Below are 14,684 nucleotides of genomic sequence, written 5' to 3' on the forward strand. Positions count from 1 at the left end.
TCGCCTTAAACAGCATACGTAGACAGGGCCCCGGCTACGGCAAGCTGAACACGTCATTCAAGGTGTGCCAAGCTTACAGAAACCGCATTAAAGAATTAGTTCAGAAAACTTTGACGGAGGCATCGTCAGCAATTAATGGTGATATAATCTAAAAAGTGCCATCAAAGTAGAATCAGCTAGATTTAGCAAAGTTTTAGCTGTAGAAAGAAATAGATTTGAGGAAGATTTAGCAAGAAACCTAAAAGTTGCGCTTAGAAAAGGCATAGCGAGTGACGTGCTGTCAGCGAGGTTTGACCTTCAACGCCAGGCACGAAGGTTGCATTGTCAGAGCTAAGGCACGTGTTCTGAGAAAGAGATAACCAATGTTGCCCAATGGGCCCGGGTGGCTGAGACGCAAAATGACAACAAAAACACCATTTGGTTTTTGGTGGACCAAAATGGGAGCACGGTGAACGAGCCGGAGCAGATGTGTGCAGCTTTTCAGCAGCATTTTGTCGAATTGTTCGGAATGAAAAGTGGGCTTGATCGCAGGATGGATTTTACTGCTTACCGCGATGGCCTACCACGACACGTAACAAGAGAAGCGGAGGGCTGCGAATATCTGATAACAGTTGAGGAATGCTCGGGGGCAAATCGCCGGGACTTGATGGTCTGCTCTAAGAGCTTTATTCTAGTATACCAGACTTGTTTGCAGGCCCCTTGTCAGATAGCTACAACAACTTGCAACAGAAAGAGAATCTGAGAGCCGAGGATCCGTGCTACTGCTGAGAAAGGATCCAAACAAGGGGGAGGTTTAGATAATTTTAGGCCCATCACTCTGCTTAATGCAGACATGAAACTTTGGTCCGAAGTGTTAGTGAAGAGGTTAGCGCTGGTCGTCAAGAAACTGGTTGGAGACACACAAGCAGGCGCCGTCCCAAACAAGTCCATCCATGACGCCTTATGCGCTACATCGTGGATAGGGCAGTTAAGAAGCCTGGCATTGGTGGGGCTCTAATCAATTTAGGTCAGTCAAAAATCTTTGATAGTGTGGACCATCAGTATCTGGTGGCTGTTCTCACAGCGGCTGGTTTCGGTCCGGTTTTCCGCTGCCATGTCCCTCGACATCTGCTCGGTAGTCCGGGTGAATGTGTCCTTGTGTGTGTGTGTGTGAAATGTGCCTGTGTGTATATGGTTATGTGTTTTAATCTTCATTTGTGTATGTGTGTATGTTTGTGTGCTTGGCTGTCTGTATTACCTGTATACCTATCTATCTGTTTGTCTATCTACTAACTTACATATCCATTTACCTAAACACACGCGCATATATATATATATATATATATATATATATATATATGTATATATATATATATATATATATACATCAGTAGCGCTACTTTATCCTGAAATTTTCACCTAAATTTCAGTAAGCGACTTTTAAAAACTTCCTATGAAAAAAATCCATCAGATATTTTCTATGTATAAGCCACATCTAATAACAAAAGAAGTGCTGATTGGAGTGAGCGTAGCAATGATTTATTGGCTCATTTATTGAAGTCTGTTTATAATAACTAGAGAACACCAAGTAAACATTTAAACATGACTGAATATTGCCGCACAAATTATATGATGTTCATGCATTACAAAGTACGTGATAAAATCATATAATGCGAGCTACAATAGCTAAAAGTGATAATTTATCATTTGGTCTTGATTAAAGACAATAAATATATATAAATATGCACTATGTTATTTTGGATGTTGTAATCGTATGTAGTTATTAGAATGGCTAAGAAAGAGCATGTAGTTCGTAACATACCGCAGAATTGTACTAGAGTTCGGCAAATTGGGACTTTTTCCCACGCTATTTATAACAGTTTCAAGCAATCTCGAGTATAACCATAAGAAATTGCAAAGATAATCTGGAACTCGACTGAGGAAAGAAAATTCAGAATGACCCGTCCATGTCTTCTTTGTAATTCCTATCTGGATGTTTTGTTGTTCCTCTCTTACCTCACCTAACGATGATTTGCGTTCTTGTACCATTTTGTGTATGTATGTATATATATATATATATATATATATAATATATATATATATATATATATATATATATATATATATACATACATATGTATATATATATATATATATACTAGCATTAAAGACCAGTCGTTGCCGGGTCATAGTGCTAGTGCATGTATCTATGTATATATATATATATATATGTTTACATATTACATGTACATTTATATATATATACATCTACACATAAAATACAAAATACAAAGTTATATCTTGATATCGCTAGTGATTACAATACTCAAAATATATAACAGACTGGAATTGTTTGCCCGTCTCTTGTAATTTCGATCAATTGTATCTTGTCCTCCCTCTTGTATAGAAGTGTGGCTACAGTCCAGCCTACCTCTACTTCTGGGGGAGGGGCATTTTAATTTTTTTCCCCGGACGTCCTACGTCGCAGATATAAAGGAAAGAATAAAATATTTCCTCTTTGCAAGTTCTAGTCGAGTACTCCCTTGCACGCTCCGTTGACTCGAACCTTGCTTCTATTGTGGCAAATTTACCGCTTCTGATTAGATATCTGTCATAGTCACACCAAGACACTTTTCGAAGGTGCTTTCCTCCATGTGTTCAAATCTTCTTTTTTTCTCTACATTGTATACTTTATAGACAATAGTCTTTTCTTTAATTTAATTTTTTATTATCCATCTGGACTATTCCATTTCTGCAGACTAATTTTTTTTTAATTCATTCCCATTCATGTGAAACCACTTATTCAAGTTCAAGTCATTGATGCAATTTTATACCAATTGCTATTTTTACTTTTTTTTATGTTACGATTATATTATACTTTAGTTTGATTTTAATTATCACTTACTACATATAATTCAATTGTTATTATTATTTTTATTGTTAAAGTGAAAGTATCTGATATAAAATAGAGAAATGTTTGTTTCACTTTTAACACGTAATACTGAAATAGTGGAGAAGATATGATATTGCCATGGGCTCGCTCTAGGTAAGAAGTTGAACATTTTTTGCTCATGAAACTACATGGACCCTAAGTAAGGCATGGTCCACCCGGTTATATTAGATGAAGTGGCAGACCATCTGCAATCTTTCTCTCACATGTGGCATGAGAAAAAATTGCAAGAAGGGTTAATATTGCTAGCGAATTCCATCTGCCATTACTGATGTTCGAAATTTTTAAAACTTGATGAAAGGCAGGTCACGTTTTCTTGGCATGGGTTAAGTGGAACAGAAACTTCATAATATCTCCCCAGCTACCTTGATCTTCAATAACATCAGTTCCATTCTGGAAGGAGCCTTGAGTTATTTGACAAAAAATATTAGATGTTGGGTGAATTGCTTGCGCCTGCTAGCTCCTCGTCCATAACAACGCGCTGAATTATGTCCAATACATGATGCTGGCAGCTCATGAATTGTGGCTTGTCATAGCCTTTGCTCAAGAACACTCTCTGCAGTCTAGCCACTAGCCCCCTCTTTCGTCCTGTATTCACACTCACTGTATCAGCAATAATCATTCGGATTGCGCCCCATAAATGAAATTCGTCCAAGATGCTTTTCAGTCCTTCTGCAATGATCTCAGCCTTGCCATCACACAGCTTCAGAGCAGCCAGCTTGATTTCACTTGTTTCAGTCTTGATGACAACTGCTTGATATTCACTTCCATCAATGTTCACCATCGAAATGCAGGCTCCATTTTACATTGCGTAGCGTATCGAACAAATGTAGTTTACATTTCACCAGCTCTCTGCATTTTCGTCTGGAGAAAGCATCTGACATATATGTATAGTTTTTAAATCAGGACAAATATATAAACCCACAGGCGAAACTCGTTCAGTAGGTGGTGATGTTTCAAAATCTGGATTTCTACTGGTTTTTTCAGCGCCATCAATGGCAAGTATCCACTGCCCGTACATGTTAAGAGAAAATTGGCCTTCTAGCTGATAGTGTTATACAGTGGTTGTATATAAGAGATCAGCGACCGGAACATCCAGTATTAAACTGTATCAGCTCGCAGCCGATTTTTGGCTAGCATAACCGGCCTCTTGCTACTTATGACATAGTCCCCCCACACATTTTTAGTTACTGCTTCATTTTTCTTCTTTACCTACGTCAACTATTGCAACGTTCTTACCTTGTCCTTGGTTTAAATATACTTGATCATTTGTAGAGATTGCAGTACTTTGGTCATTCCATTCCGGATAACAGGTGTTTAGTCTCTAGAATATTTTAGTATGTACACCATTGTAAAAGCTCTACGGGTTTGCTTTTGGATAAATATTTATTTGCTCTGTTTACGACATCATAAGTACTATTTGTTTTCTAGACACATTGGATGAAGCTCCATGTGCTACATCGAATGTGCTATACAGATGGCGAATATCATTTTCAGAATTTTCTTTGTAAACACCAGAGATAAAGAAAACCATGATGGTCCAGTGGTGGAGATTCGTCCTCAGCCGCCTGGATTACTGCTCACAGCTATGGTCACCCACCAGTGAGAATTAACAGCGGACCTTGAAGCAATCCAGAGAAGATTCACAAAGAAGATCGTCTCTTTGTAACAGCTCGGCCACTGGGAAGGGTTGAAACAGCTAAGATTCTATTCCCAGGAGTAATATATATCTAGAAGATCCTGGAAGGAATTGTGCCAAATGTTGACATTGAAAGCTACACCAATGCCAGAACGGAACGACACTGCATAGTGCCAAGATCCCAGCAATGCCATCACGCTTCAGGACCAGTTACTGCAACAGCCTTGGTTTCAAGGGCCCACAGCTTTTTAATATTCTCCCAAAAAGTTTGAGAAACTTGCACAAAGTAGATGTTGGGGCTTTTAAATCAAAGCTGGACCTCTTCCTGTCGAGAGTCCCAGATAAACCTACCGCACGACAAGATGTGCAAATGAGGGTAGCTATATCAAACTCCATCTTCACCAAGTGCCACATATTACAGGAGGTTCTTAGTAATAATAGTGTAGCAAAACGGCGGTGCATCAGCATGGCCGCAGATCTGAGCTAAAACTAGAGAGAAAAAAGTGATAGTTTTGTTTTCCTTACCCCCTGTTCAATTTTTCCTTTTCTAACATATCGGAAAATTCTAAACATTAAACTCCCCAAAACCTAACCTTATTGACTTATCTTTTCTAATTGTATTTATTTATTAAAAATATCTTTGACTGAGATTCTATATATGTAATTATAACTATATAAATTGTGTTGATATATGCATGTGTTTATGTACGAATATATATGTATACATTTCATCATATGTGTATGTATACATACACACACACACTTATATACATATATGTATGCATACATACATGCACACACATATCTATGTTTGTAGGTACGTATGTATTTGTGTGCCTGTGTTTTCCCCCTCCTACCACCACCATTAATGAGATCGTTACTCATGTATAGCTTTCCTGAACTGTATCTATTACCAAACCAATAGAAATAATTTATTTTTATATACAACCGACAAATAATATTTTTTTCATCTAACCTATCCTTCATTTCTTTTATAAGATAATTTGTTCCCTTGCATACTTAAGTATTATTACTTTTCTTTTTATTTAGATTTTATACTATATAATAATTCTTCTTATTTAGATTTTATACTATATATATTTTTTCTTCTTATTTAAATTTTTTACTAAATATATTATTTTTTACATTTTCACCTATCTATATTTTCTTTTTATTTATATTTTATGTTATATATATTTTACATACATTTTTTTAAAATTTCTATTCATCATTGATTTTATTTTTCTTATTCTTATCTTTCTTTACTCTTATTATTTTAGGTTATTTTTATTTTTTGTTTTCTATTTTGATTTTTTATTTACATTAATTTGTACTAAATGGCATCTTCACTAATATCTAATACTCACCAACTAGATACACGTAGATTATATATAGGATCTAACTTCTTAAACTCATTAATATTCTCTATACATCCTTCAAAGAAAAATGCTAACCTTAATTCTTTAAGCTCATATGAACCCTGAAGAAATTCTATCAAATATAGTTAGATATGATACCTTTCTGAGCTTATAACCAAAATACTTATAATTGCATATCAACTAGAGGTTAAACTGAAACATATATGTAGATTTTTCACACCTCTCATTTTCCTTCTGAGCTTTACAACTTATAATTTATTTGTATTGTTATGTTTTTAAAAATTTCAACATCTTTATATCATATAACTAAATTATTCATTCCCCCATCTTTCTCCAGTTTCTTCTTTTTTTCAATGATAATGATAATTATTACTGCAAAAATCCCTAACATATCGAAGAGACTTTCTCCTTATATGATAGTGATTAACCAGTAGAATATTTTGGGTTATATAATGCTTAATGTGGATCTAACTTCCTCGAATCAACACGATATATATATATATATATATATAGGCAACGAAAAATTATAAAAAGGCAGAATGCTAAATTGAAGGTAAATTTTAAAGAAAATGCGTGTATGGAAAATTAAAAAAAAATTTTTTTTAATATATATAAGGGAGCTCTGTTGTCCTTATGGACACGGAGTTTTATAAACACCTTGTGCTTTCCATGCTAAACAACAACACTTTCTATGAGGTTATTAACAACTATAAACAACAAAAAATAATCAAAAACCTCACCACCCCCATACTCCAACACGGCCAAGGACTCACAGAAAAAGAAAGGGATTATATCACCAATTTCAAATGCAAGCCTAGGCTTTTTTATAGCCTTCCTAAAGTCCATAAAAACAAATACATCACCGAAACCTTCAAATTCTCCTCTGACACCCACATCAACATCAAGGCACCGGAGGACCTAAAACTAAGGCCTATCGTGGCTGGGACCTCCTGTGAAACACACCACTTGAGTAATTTCCTAGACATCCTTTTGAAACCTTTCCTTACTCACATCAAAAGTTTCATTAGGGATGATCTGAACATGCTCAAACACCTCCCGAAAACAGTTAGCGAGGAGGCGCTTCTGGTGTCCTTTGATGTCATCAACCTCTACACTAACATCCCACATGAATATGGTATTGAGGCAATTGATTTCTGGCTAGAAAACACACAGAGGCATTCCCTGCCCGCATTCACAAGACCTTCATTACGGAATCACCCATGTTCATTCTGACAAACAATTATTTCCTCTTCGATAACACACACTACCGTCAAAAATGTGGTATTGCAATGGGTATCAATGCTGTACCAGTCCTTGTGAACCTCATAATAAGCTTCTTCGAACTATCACTCTATGATATATCACGCCAGAAATTTGGACACGTTTTCCACATCTACCTAATGGAAAACTGGAAAAGGTATTTGGAAGATTGTTTCATCATATGGAAAGAATCTTATGAAAAGCTTCTGGAATTCAAAACCATACTGAACAACATACATCCCAACACCCAATTCAGTATGGAATTCAGCAAACATCATTTCCCTTTCTTGATCTTCTAATTATAAAAACCCTAAGAACCAAATCATAACAGACATCTACCACAAACCTACAGACTCACAACAATACCTCCTCTTTAGCTCATGCCACCAAAACCACCAAGATAAATATCCCTTTCAACTTAGCTAAAATGGTATGCACCATTGTCTCGGATCCAAAAACTCGAGAAATACGCCTTCAAGACCTCAAAAATAAAACTATATTACAACGCCAATATTCTTCCACCCTTATAGAGTATGGAATAAAACGTGCCAAAGAACTAGACAACTGAAAACCACCCAACCCAACAACACACACAACCTCAAAATACTTCCATACATTTCCACCAGAAATATCGAAGCTTACACCACAATCATACAAAACCTCACTCTACTGTCTACAGACCCCAAAATGAAAAGCATTATAAATACACACAAAATCCTCAAATGTAAATGGCAACATAAATCATTTGTTTTATAGCTTTTGTTGTTTCTTCTTCTTCTCTTCTTCTTCTTCTTCTTCTTCTTCTTCTTCTTCTTCTTCTTCTTCTTCTTCTCTTCTCTTCTTCTTCTTCTCTTCTTCTTCTTCTTCTTCTCTTCTTGTCTTCTTCTTCTTCTTCTTCATGTTTATTAGGTGGTATGATTTCTTGTTTGTATTTGTCAGCTTCCTTAAATACTGAGAACAGTTTTTTGTTTTGCTCGTGTTTTGCCGCTATCTAGATCAGTTTTCCTTCCTTCTGAAGTAGATATTTTTGCAGTCCTATGGTGGTTATTTTATAGTAGTTTTCCAGCTGTATAAGGCCTCTACCACCTTCTATACGTTGTATATATAGTCTTTCTATGTCAGAAATATTATTATCATTATTATTATTATTATTATTATTATTATTCTATGTTTGACTTTTGCTTTATATTTGTACAAGTTGGCTCCAAGTCTCACCCAGAGACCTCAAGAGACAACAGGGTTGGAAGTTCATGTTGTTGTTATGCCTAGTGTGCCATATATTTGGGGGGTGGGGATGTTGTACTAATGAATGTCTAAAAAAAAAAAATTTTTTTTTTTTTTTTTTTAAACCGAAAATTATGGTTGTTTTAAACCTGAGTTACATAGAGATTTTTGCGTAGGATATGAGCAGTTCCATGAGCACTATCTTTTGAACTTCTGCCATTTTTGGGTTTCCTGGTATCTGAGTTAGGTAGCTATCAGCCCTTTTTGCTATCATTCCCCGGGCACCTATGACAACAGGTATTGTTTTAGTCTTCAGCTTCCACATTTTGCTGATTTCTATTTCAAGATCTTATATTTGCTCAGTTTTTGGTAGGTCCTGACAGATACGTTTATATCGATTGGGACAGTCATATCAATGAGGAGGCATGTTCTTTGTTTTTGAAGTCTTTCAATATGATGTCTGGCCTATTTGCATCTATCTTCCTGTCAGTTTGAATGGTGAAGTTCCAGAGGAGTGAGATGTGGTCATTTTCAAGCACTGGGGGTGGTTTGTGTTCCCACCAGTTTTTTTCATGGGGCAAATCCAGGTTTTTACAGATTACCCAGTGAATATATTGTGCAGCTCTATCGTGCCTGTTGAGATACTCTGTAGGCGCTAGAAGACTGCACTTGGAGACCACATGGTCAATGGTTTCATTTTGTTGCTTGCATACACGACACGTTGGACTGCTTCTGATCTTTAATATGTTGGCCTGGTAGTTTCTTGTTGGTAGGCATTGATCTTGAGCTGCTATGATAAACCCCTCTGTTTCAGATTTTAAGCCAGAGGCCATTAGCCATTGATGGGTCAGGGCTTTGTCGATATCTGCATTATTCGCTCTCTTTGGGTATTTGCCGTAGAGAGGTTTTTCTTGCCATTTATTATTCAGAATATCTAAGGCCGCAGTTTTGGCACGGGTTTTCATGCGCCTAGCTTTTTCTGTGCTTGTTTCTTGTATGTCTATCTCTAATTCCGAAATTGGTTTATTCGGAATTCACTTAGATATTCCTTTGCCTGTTTTGTGACTGAGTATGATGCTTTCTTGTTTTCATGTTTTGAGACAAGTTTTAACATCCAGTCCTCAGAGTTTTTCAGGTAGGTGTCTAGGCCAATTGTAGCAATCTTCATTGTTATTATTATTATTATTATTATTATTATTATTATTATTATTATTATTATTAATATTGCTGCCTATTAACATACAAATAAATGTATATATTATTGCTTATAATAATATCTTTCTTTCATATGTGTGGATAATTATAATTATAATTATAATTTATAATTATACCTATATTCGTTTTTCGGGGCCCTATCTTTACACTGGAATAAGTATTCTTTTTCTCTCTGTACGGTGTTTTATCTGCCACACCCACCCTCAAAGAAAATAACTAGAATGTAGCTAGGATATATAATCCCTTGTATACGTTTCTTGCATATATGTGTGTGTGTGTGTATAGATAAATTTACTTCGAAATGGATGCGAGGTGTTCAATCAAATAATATAAATAATATATATATGGTGGGGTGTATGTATATGTACATACTTACACATATATATGCATATTAGGTATATAGATATGTGTGTGAAAAGGTTGAGTTCAATTTCATCCATTACCTTGTGGGGCTTCCAAAGGGGCGATTTCTAACAAATATTCTTCATATTTCGTTGGTAGATTCCTGGTGTAAATTTCTGTGAATATGAAATTATTATATGCATATGGAATGTGATGAGAATTTCTGGAAATGTATCCCATAGAAACTCAACAAAGTATTAAAGATGGTGAAGAGAAGATGTTAGAATTTTAGAAAGAAGTTTAATATATGCATACGATTGGTTCGAACCGAAATGCTAACATACAAATAACATGGTAGAATAATTGGAAATTAATTAAATTAAATTAAATTACATATTACTGTACTCCTCAGTGCAAAAAAAAAGAATGCATTAAAAGATTATTGTTTTTGTTACAGAAGACTTGATAGAGGACGTAGAAAATAACATATTGGGATATATATATTTCTCCCTATGAAAGATCAAGAGCAAACTAAGAAAAATGTTGTTGAGTCTAGTTGAGAAAAAAATAAAACTGATTCCGCCAACGGTTATTTGAAAATATATGTGCAAGATGTTATAGAAATAAAGATAGAAGTATAGTTGTCAATATTACAGAATTAAGATATTAAATACTTGCTGTTGAGAAGAATATTGAATACTCCGTTCCAGGAAAATGAAATGGAAAAAGTTACGTTTACAAAAGGCTAAATAATAAACAATGTAGGGGCGTTAAAGCTGAGACAATGTCGTAAGAATGTTTTATCTAAGTGTTATAATTATCGGTATTTAGCAGGTTACTATATTTTTGTATAAATAATAAAAATAAATTGAATGAGTTGAAGTTTATAGTTATATTATATAAATAATATTGTCTAACGGATATACGGTAATAGTGAATTGTGAATGTAAGAAAAAATATGTTTTTATTTATGGAATAAAAGGTGCAAATAAATATATTAAAAAAGGGAAATAATTCATATATAAAAATCTGTTTCTATATTGTATACTGATACATTTACAGAAAACATATATGCAAGAAACGTATACAAGGGATTATATATCCTAGCTACATTCTAGTTATTTTCTTTGAGGGTGGGTGTGGCAGATAAAACACCGTACAGAGAGAAAAAGAATACTTATTCCAGTGTAAAGATAGGGCCCCCAAAAACGAATATAGGTATAATTATAAATTATAATTATAATTATAATTATCCACATATATGAAAGAAAGATATTATTATAAGCAATAATATATACATTTATTTGTATGTTAATAGGCAGCAATATTAATAATAATAATAATAATAATAATAATAATAATAATAATGATAATAATAATAATAATAATAATAATAATAATAATATTTCTGACATAGAAAGACTATATATACAACGTATAGAAGGTGGTAGAGGCCTTATACAGCTGGAAAACTACTATAAAATAACCACCATAGGACTGCAAAAATATCTACTTCAGAAGGAAGGAAAACTGATCTAGATAGCGGCAAAACACGAGCAAAACAAAAAACTGTTCTCAGTATTTAAGGAAGCTGACAAATACAAACAAGAAATCATACCACCTAATAAACATGAAGAAGAAGAAGAAGAAGAAGAAGAAGAAGAAGAAGAAGAAGAAGAAGAAGAAGAAGAAAAGAAGAAGAAGAAGAAGAAGAAGAAGAAGAAGAAGAAGAAGAAGAAGAAGAAGAAGAAGAAACAACAAAAGCTATAAAACAAATGAAATCCAAACTAAAAATAGAACAGCAACGAACCATGATAAAACGATGGCAAGAAAAGCCCCTTCATGGTAAATACTGGACTAAACTAAACGCATAAGAAATAGACAAAGAAAAATCCCAGCAATGGTTGAGAAGCTCAGGACTCAAAGCAGAAACAGAGGAATTCTTAATTGCAGCACAAGACCAAAGCCTCCCCACCAGAAATTACCAAAAACATGTAATGAAAAGAAATATTACAAGTAACTGCAGAATATGTGGAGATGGACAAGAAACAATAAATCATATTATCTCTAGCTGCCCAGTCCTGGCTAAGAAGGAATATATTCACAGACATGACAGTGTTGGAACCTACATATATTGGAAGCTATGCCAACATTATGGAATAACAACAGAAAAAAGATGGTATAGGCACACACCAGAAAAGGTCACAGAAAACGAGAAAGCAACCATACTCTGGGATATGCCGATACACACAGATAGAGAATTAAGGCCAACAGACCAGATATAGTTGTCAGAGATCATGAAGAAAAAAAATGCTTTCTAATTGATGTATCAATACCGGCATATGACAACGTGTCTCTAAAAGAAATGGAGAAACTCTCAAAATACAAAGACCTGGAAATAGAGGAATGTGGAATCTGAAAACAGAAACAATTCCTATCATAGTAGGTGCATTAGGCATGATAAAAAAATATTCAGACAAATACATAACAAAAACACCAGGACTTACAAACTCATATAACATACAGAAGATTGCACTACTAGGCACTGCACACATCCTACGCAGAACACTTTCCATACAATAACCATCAGAGCATCACAAAAAATCACAGCACATACCCAAGGCACACAGAGCTGTGCTCGGTAGTGAAGTGAAAGCACGCTATAAAAATAAAACTACTGAATAATAATAATAATAATAATAATATAATAATAATATAATAATAATAATAATAATAATAATAATAATAATAATAATATAATAATAATAAACTGTTCTCAGTACTTAAGGAAGCTGACAAATACAAACAAGAAATCATACCACCTAATAAACATGAAGAAGAAGAAGAAGAAGAAACAACAAAAGCTATAAAACAAATGAAATCCAAACTAAAAATAGAACAGCAACGAACCATGATAAAACGATGGCAAGAAAAGCCCCTTCATGGTAAATACTGGACTAAACTAAACGCAAAAGAAATAGACAAAGAAAAATCCCAGCAATGGCTGAGAAGCTCAGGACTCAAAGCAGAAACAGAGGGATTTTTAATTGCAGCACAAGACCAAAGCCTCCCCACCAGAAATTAACAAAAACATGTAATGAAAAGAAATATTACAAGTAACTGCAGAATATGTGGAGATGGACAAGAAACAATAAATCATATTATCTCTAGCTGCCCAGTCCTGGCTAAGAAGGAATATATTCACAGACATGACAGTGTTGGAACCTACATATATTGGAAGCTATGCCAACATTATGGAATAACAACAGAAAAAAGATGGTATAGGCACACACCAGAAAAGGTCACAGAAAACGAGAAAGCAACCATACTCTGGGATATGCCGATACACACAGATAGAGAAATTAAGGCCAACAGACCAGATATAGTTGTCAGAGATCATGAAGAAAAAAAATGCTTTCTAATTGATGTATCAATACCGGCATATGACAACGTGTCTCTAAAAGAAATGGAGAAACTCTCAAAATACAAAGACCTGGAAATAGAGGAATGTGGAATCTGAAAACAGAAACAATTCCTATCATAGTAGGTGCATTAGGCATGATAAAAAAATATTCAGACAAATACATAACAAAAACACCAGGACTTACAAACTCATATAACATACAGAAGATTGCACTACTAGGCACTGCACACATCCTACGCAGAACACTTTCCATACAATAACCATCAGAGCATCACAAAAAATCACAGCACATACCCAAGGCACACAGAGCTGTGCTCGGTAGTGAAGTGAAAGCACGCTATAAAAATAAAACTACTGAATAATAATAATAATAATAATAATAATAATAATAATAATAATAAAATAATAATAATAATAATAATAATAATAATAATAATAAACTGTTCTCAGTACTTAAGGAAGCTGACAAATACAAACAAGAAATCATACCACCTAATAAACATGAAGAAGAAGAAGAAGAAGAAACAACAAAAGCTATAAAACAAATGAAATCCAAACTAAAAATAGAACAGCAACGAACCATGATAAAACGATGGCAAGAAAAGCCCCTTCATGGTAAATACTGGACTAAACTAAACGCAAAAGAAATAGACAAAGAAAAATCCCAGCAATGGCTGAGAAGCTCAGGACTCAAAGCAGAAACAGAGGGATTTTTAATTGCAGCACAAGACCAAAGCCTCCCCACCAGAAATTAACAAAAACATGTAATGAAAAGAAATATTACAAGTAACTGCAGGATATGTCGAAATGGAGAAGAAACAATAAATCATATTATCTTTGGCTGCCTAGTCCTGGCTAAGAAGGAATATATTCACAGACATGACAGAGTTGGAACCTACATATATTGGAAGCTATGTCAACATTATGGAATAACAACAGAAAAAAGATGGTATAGGCACACACCAGAAAAGGTCACAGAAAACGAGAAAGCAACCATACTCTGGGATATGCCGATACACACAGATAGAGAAATTAAGGCCAATAGACCAGATATAGTTGTCAGAGATCATGAAGAAAAAAAATGCTTTCTAATTGATGTATCAATACCGGCAGATGACAACGTGTCTCTAAAAGAAATGGAGAAACTCTCAAAATCAAAGACCTGGAAATAGAGGTAACTAGAATGTGGAATCTGAAAACAGAAACAATTCCTATCATAGTAGGTGCATTAGGCATGATAAAAAAATATTCAGACAAATACATAACAAAAAC

Source organism: Octopus sinensis, linkage group LG1 (genome assembly GCF_006345805.1).
Source record: "Octopus sinensis linkage group LG1, ASM634580v1, whole genome shotgun sequence".
NCBI lineage: Eukaryota > Metazoa > Mollusca > Cephalopoda > Octopoda > Octopodidae > Octopus > Octopus sinensis.